Genomic DNA, 7,733 nt, shown 5'->3' on the forward strand with positions numbered 1-7,733 from the left:
ACTCTAGTAAACCCTTTGGGTGTTGGTCACATGATGATGTGAACTATGGGTGTTAATCATATACAGATGTGAATATTGGTGTTAAATCACATGACGATGTGAACTAGATTATTGACTCTAGTGCAAGTGGGAGACTGAAGGAAATATGCCCTAGAGGCAATAATAAAGTTATTATTTATTTCCTTATAATCATGATAAATGTTTATTATTCATGCTAGAATTGTATTTACCGGAAACATAATACATGTGTGAATACATAGACAAACAAAGTGTCACTAGTATGCCTCTACTTGACTAGCTCGTTAATCAAAGATGGTTATGTTTCCTAACCATGAACAATGAGTTGTTATTTGATTAACGAGGTCACATCATTAGTAGAATGATCTGATTGACATGACCCATTCCATTAGCTTAGCACACGATCGTTTAGTATGTTGCTATTGCTTTCTTCATAACTTATACATGTTCCTATGACTATGAGATTATACAACTCCCATTTACCGAAGGAACACTTTGGGTACTACCAAACGTCACAACGTAACTGAGTGATTATAAAGGAGTACTACAGGTGTCTCCAAAAGTAGATGTTGGGTTGGCGTATTTCGAGATTAGGATTTGTTACTCCGATTGTCGCAGAGGTATCTATGGGCCCTCTCGGTAATGCACATCACATAAGCCTTGCAAGCACTGCAACTAATATGTTAGTTGTGAGATGATGTATTACGGAACGAGTAAAGAGACTTGCCAGTAACGAGATTGAACTAGGTATTGGATACCGACGATCGAATCTCGGGCAAGTAACATACCGATGACAAAGGGAACAACGTATGTTGTTATGCGGTCTGACCGATAAAGATCTTCGTAGAATATGTAGGAGCCAATATGGGCATCCAGGTCCCGCTATTGGTTATTGACCGAAGACGTGTCTCGGTCATGTCTACATTGTTCTCGAACCCGTAGGGTCTGCACGCTTAAGGTTACGATGACAGTTATATTATGAGTTTACATGTTTTGATGTACCGAAGGAGTTCGGAGTCCCGGATGAGATTGGGGACATGACGAGGAGTCTCGAAATGGTCGAGACGTAAAGATTCATATATTGGATGATATGGTTAGGCCAAGGGGTCAAGCCCATGAGGCTTTAGATCGGTGCAAAAGGAGTTTTGCGGAGGCCAGGGGGCCAAACGCCGGAGACCCTGGCGTCTGGCTCTGGGCCAGACGCCGAGGCCCATGGCGTCTGGGCCAGACGCCAAGGATTGTGGCGTTTGGTCCTGGAGTCCGAGTGGGACTCTTGCCTTTCGGGAAAAACCGACTTTGAGGAGGATTTTGCTCCAAGTTTCGACCCCGGGGCTCAACATATAAATAGAGGGGCAGGGCTAGCACCAAAGACACAACAATTGATCCCTTGGATCTCTTAGCCGTGTGCGGTGCCCCCCTCCACCATAGTCCACCTCGATAATATCGTAGCGGTGCTTAGGCGAAGCCCTGCGACGGTAGAACATCAAGATCGTCACCACGCCGTCGTGCTGACGGAACTCTCCCTCGACACTCGGCTGGATCGGAGTTCGAGGGACGTCATCGAGCTGAACGTGTGCTAGAACTCGGAGGTGCCGTAGTTTCGGTGCTTGATCGGTCGCGCCGTGAAGACGTACGACTACATCAACCGCGTTGTGCTAACGCTTCCGCTTACGGTCTACAAGGGTATGTAGACAACACTCTCCCCTCTCGTTGCTATGCATCACATGATCTTGCGTGTGCGTAGGAAAATTTTTGAAATTACTACGAAACCCAGCAAATACAACGTCCGCTCCATCCCTATCCGCAAGGACGACAAGGTGCAGGTCGACTGCAACCTTCTTCTTTAGAGCTGTGGCACAAATACAACGTCCGCTCCACCCCTATCTGCAAGGACGACGAGGTGCAGGTCGACTACAACCTTCTTCTTCGGAGCTGTGGCACAAATACAACGTCCGCTCCATCCCTATCCGCAAGGATGACGAGGTGCAGGTCGACTGCAACCTTCTTCTTCGGAGCTGCGGCACAAATACAACGTTCGCTCCATCCCTATCCGCAAGGACGGAGAGGTGCAACAAGCAAAGTCCATCCAAAGGCAAACACAAGTACATTCGGAGATAAACCAAATTCAGATAAATACTAAAAGGTTCCAAGCAGCGAATCAAAAGTACTCGGGCACCAAGCCCGAAGGAGTTTAACGGTTACAGAAACCACTCGGCATTCCGAGGCAAACTTAAAGTGTATCCAAGTTTCATAAGATTGTTCACTCAACCGGAGGAGGACTGGTAGGCTCCATGAATGAGTCCAGATCGATCCCATCAGCGACCCGAGTAGCGGCAGCAATGAAAGTCTCCATGAAGGACTGGAAGTCGTGCTTTTTGGTGTTAGCAACTTTGATCGCAGCCAGCTTGTCTTCACGAACCTCCTTGCAATGGACTCGCACCAGGGACAGCGCCACGTCAGCACCACACCGGGCGGAGGATTTCTTCCATTCTTGCACTCGGTCAGGGATCTCGTTCAGTCGAGTCATCAGAGATTCCAGATCATTCTGAAGCGTTGCCTCCGGCCAAAGCGTCGAATCGATTCGAGAGACAACCTCCTTCAGGCGTGCGAGGTAGCTTGTGGCGCTGGCGACACGGGACTATAGTCGGAGCATGTTCATCACAGTTTCGTCGTACACCAGGGAAGCGATAGGGTCCAGACCCGTCTCGACCCTTCCAGTTTCTTTGTCAAAGTCTTGACAAAGTTCTGCAGCCAAAAATCAGTTCAATCAACCGAGCAAAATCCAATGGCAAGCATCAACACAGTCGGATTAAAAGAAATACCTCCCAGCACGAGATAAAGCTTCTTGGCGAGGGTCCTCAGATAAGCTTTTGTGTCGTTCCTCTTGCGGATTGCAGAATCCAACTTTTCGTTCAGGGCGACCTTATCCTTCTTCAGGTTGGTCACTTCGTGGTTAGCTTCATTAAGACAAGATGTCAGTCTAGTCACCTCTCCTTCAAGCGTTCCGACTGAAGCAAGCTTCTTGTCTGCGAGAGCGGTTTTGTCTTGGGCTGCTTTTTGCGCGACGGCGACGTCCGAGTCCTTCTTGTCCAGAGCCAACTTCATTTTCTCTGCAAAAGAAATAGTCGAATCAAAAAAGAGATCAAAGAGATATATTGAAATTCAGTCGGCAATCAGTTACCTTCCATACCAGCGGCCTCGTCTTGAGCTTTTTTCAGATTTTGCTAAGCCAATTCCAAGTCTAAGTTGAGTTGCCTCTGCTTCTCTTCGAGTTCGGCAAACTTGGAGATAAGAGTACAAGACTTCTACAGGAGGCAAGAGACAGGTCAATCGATAGGTTCGAAAGCAGTCCATTTTCGAGTGAATAAAACCTAAAGAAGTGGACAACAAGCTGTTCAGGCCCCAGTCGACTGCCAGCAGTCGACCGCGGTCTCGGGGACTACACCCAGTGGGTGCACTTGGTGTGCCCCCACCGGTTCTAATCCCACTTGCCCGGCCCGCCAGAGTCGAGTGCAAGGAGTAAAAGAGAGAGAGAGAAAGAACAATTGCGCCGTCAAGAAAAGAAGAACTCAGACCAGAGTCGACTGCCAGCAGTCGACCGCGGTCTCGGGGACTACACCCAGTGGGTGCACTTGGCGTGCCCCCACCGGTTCTGATCCCACTCGCCCAGACTGAGTGGAAGAGCGAAACTACCAAAAACGATAGCAACACCCAGTGGGTGCTCTATTTCAACGCGAACAACAGGAGATTGTGCAGAAGAAGATTTTTTGAGAACAAAAACAGTCGGAAAGTCTAGTCACCTGGACGTTGGCCCGAAGAGCGGCACTAGCGTCGTAGGCAGCCTGACTGCTCTCGTGCACTATCTTCACCCGCTCCATCATCATATCAGCATGTCGGATGGCTTTCACAGCCGCTTCCGACTGGTTGTCTGGGACGGGGTAGCTGGTGAAAAAATGTGCAGACGACCCAGGTGCAGCTGCTTGAGGCTCCATGGTGTGGAGTTGGATAGTTGAAGGAACCACAAGCGCGGTCGACCGCGTGGGATGCCCACTCGGCAAGGGTGCAGCGAACGTCACAGCGGCCCTGCCCGCATCTTCAGCTTGACAGACGTGAGGCGTTGCAGTTGGTTCCTGCCGAGCCACCCTACCAGCTATTACCTTCTTGCTCTTCCTAAGCTTAGGAGCCACATCTTCGTCGTCGTCCGGAAGGTCAATGATATTGGGTGGAGCTGCAAGACAGAACATTCGACCCTAAGTGAACCACTCGACCCTAAAAGGATCAAGAATCGAAATCGCAAGAGTTCATACCTGGGTTAGAGGTTACCGCATCCTCCTCGTCCCGGTACTGGTATGAAGAGCTCCCTAACGTAGCAGCACTGCAAAGGCCCGCATTCAATCGGTTATACCCAGTTAATCGAATCCACATAAAGGACAAGTCAGATGGTTACCCGGAGATAGTAGGAACGGTCACTTTGATCCGAGGCAAAGCTTTGGGCGGTTTGGAAGAGATGGCTTTTGACACTTCCGGCGCGGAAGCGGCGCGACCTTGGATTGCTTTGGAGGCTTCTCAGTCGGCGTCGGGGAAGACATCCTGGGGCGCTTCGAGGATTGCCCGATCGGTGCAGCCACCAAGTTCGGAGCGCGTGCCGGGTCATGAGTGTGCTTGGACCTCCTCTCCCTGCGAGGAGGCGAGTCGACTTCTTCCTCATCGGTCGATTCATCACTCTGCTCGTCCTCCTTGGCTTCCAAATGCTCCTCGCCGCTCTCGCCCCCGCTCCCTTCTTCTTCAGCGTCGGGGTCCTGCACTCTGTTGGGCATCGAGTACATTTCAATGAGGGCCTGAAAGGATAACAATCAAAAGACATTCAGTCGACCACAAACAGGACATCACGTGGTGAATCGGAAAGATACTTGATAAAACAGAAATATACCTGCTCCGGCTGGCACGAGTTGTCGAATGGAATCACCCTCCTGGATCCCCGAGGGTTGTCTTTGTTGCCAGTGATTCCCCTCAACCAGTTCTCCAAGATATCCTCGCTGACCTCCTCCGGGTGGATCCGAGTGGTATCCTCGAGCCCAGAGTACATCCACATCGGATGATCGCGCGCCTGAAGAGGTTGGATGCGTCGACTGAGAAAGACCTCCAGCAGATCCATCCCGGTCACTCCGTCGTGGACAAGCTGGACGACTCGTTCAACCAGCTCCTTAACCTGCGCCTTCTCTTCTGGAACTACCTTCAGGGGAGCAGGCTTCTCCACTCGAGCCAAGGAAAAAGGAGGAAGTCTAGTCGACTAGCCAGGGGTTGGCTGATCCTTGTAGTAAAACCAAGTCGACTGCCAGCCCCGGACCGAGTCAGGAAGGATCATCGCTGGGAAAGTACTCTTGCTCCTCATCTGGATCCCCAGACCACCGCACATCTGGATCACCCGCGTCCTCTCGTCACTCGACTTGGCCTTTTTAACCGACTGGGAGCGGCAAGTGAAGATGTGTTTGAAAAGCCCCCAGTGTGGTCGACAGCCCAAGAAGTTTTCGCATATGGACACGAAAGGGCCAGATAGACTATGGTGTTTGGAGTGAAATGGTGGAGCTGAGCCCCAAAGAAGTTCAAAAAAACCCGGAAGAAAGGGTGGGGAGGCAGTGAGAATCCGCGATCTACGTGGGTTGCTAGGAGGACACACTCACCCTCTCTAGGCTGCGGCTCGGTTTCGTCCCTCGGGAGCCGAGCCGACTTGTGGGGGATCAATCCCCCGTCCACCAGGTCATCGAGGTTGTCCTGCGTGATTGCCGAGCGGATCCAGTCGCCCTGGATCCAGCCCACCGGCAGGCCGGACCTCGACGAGGATCCGCCCCGGCTGGTCCGCTTGCCCTTCGCCTTCGCGGTCGCCTTCTTCGCGCGTTCCAGCGCCGCCGTCTTATCCTTCCCCGTGGTGGCAGATTGAGCTCGAGCGGAGGTCCGACGACGAGGCGGAATCGAGAGTGGCGGAGAGATCGGGAGAAAGAGAATAGAGAATGGGGGCGTGCGGAGCGGAGGCCTGGCCCGAGACCTTTTATAAGGCCTTCCACCAAGTGGCTGACTAGTGGACCCAAGCGATCTAAACAAATCCCGCAACAGTCGCGCGCGCAGTACGTGGTGAAAAAGGTGGCACGGGGATCGAGGAGACTTACCTAACCCGTCCCGATAACCTCGTTTCCTCCTGTCTGGCGCGCTTCCCAAAATTCGAATCCCGCGAGATCCGCGGAGAGCGGAACAACCTGTCAGACTGAAGACAAACACCCTCTACATCATCACTCGGAATTCAACCATGAAAGTTCACTCGACAACAACCAAGAATGGACCAAGGCGACTGAGAAAGGAGTCGACGTCGTCTCCTCAACTCATTGTTTCAGGACCAGACATATTCATAGCACAAAGAGTGGGTCAGAAGTGTTCTCAACCCCTTCCTCACTCAAACCCTGATCCATTCGGGGGCTAATGATGAAGTTATGTACCTAGGGTAGGGTCATGGACATGTCCAGCATACCCTCCCCAAGGACATCTTTACAAAGAATCAGAAGCAGTCGAAGAGAAAACATCATCCACTCGACCATGAAGATGTGCTCACTCGACTTCCTTGAAGACACTCGACCACCTTGAAGACGAGAAGCCCTCCACTCTGCAACGGTCGTGACTTAAACCATAGCATTATGATCATTTATAACACTTTATTGTAGATGTTACCAGTAAGGCCCCACCTTTATGAACATTGAACCCTGTGTAACAGAGGGGAGCTGGGGTCCTGGCGCACTCTATGTAAGCCACCCCCTTCCTTTGGGATAAGGGTTCACACTTTTGTAAACACACACACACATATAATTCAGTCGACCACCTCAGGGCACCGAGACGTAGGGTTGTTACTTCCTCCGAGAAGGGCCTGAACTCGTAAAACTCGTGTGTACAACTACTCCATAGCTAGGATCTTGCCTCCTCATACCTACCCCACATTCTACTGTCAGTCTTAGATCCACGACACCCAGGGCTTCCAAGTGAGGCTCCAAGCCGGGAAACAATAGAACCATGGAAGAGCGCGAGGTAGCAGGACTTGGCGGAGTAAGTGCCGCTCTCAGTCCATTTCCAGCGGATGGAGTCTGGTGAGTTTTGGAGCGAGATGCCACTGAGGCGCCGCCAGATATCCACGTACTGGATGGTGGACTCCACCCCCAGGGCCCCTTGGATGTCGCCGATCCAGGACCTGCGAGGGATTGCCTCAGAGACCAGCTGGCGAGAATGGCGTCGCTTAGGAACAAGGGCAACAAGGACGGGAGCAATCTCGACGATGGAGGAACCGTCGAGCCAGGGGTCAATCCAAAAGCGGCACTTATTGCCGTCACCAAGTGTCCAGGAGGTCGAGGCACGAAAGATTTGTCTCACGTCAGAAGCGGCGGGCAGGTATAATATAGATTTTGGAAATCACTATTGTGAAAATGTAATACTCCCTCCATTACGAACGAAATAGAGTTATACTTTTGTCCTAGGTCATAAAACTAAGTTTGACTAAGCCTATACAAACATATGAATGTATACAACACCAAATTAGCCTCACATGATCCATGATAAAAAAATATTTCCATCTTAGATATGTTTAATGTTTTAGATTTTAGCATATTTGTATATAGACTTTGTAAAATATAGAGATCAATCAATTCATGACAAAACTAGAAGATTAATTAATTTGGAAT

The sequence above is a fragment of the Triticum dicoccoides genome, chromosome 5A (assembly GCF_002162155.2).
Source record: "Triticum dicoccoides isolate Atlit2015 ecotype Zavitan chromosome 5A, WEW_v2.0, whole genome shotgun sequence".
NCBI lineage: Eukaryota > Viridiplantae > Streptophyta > Magnoliopsida > Poales > Poaceae > Triticum > Triticum dicoccoides.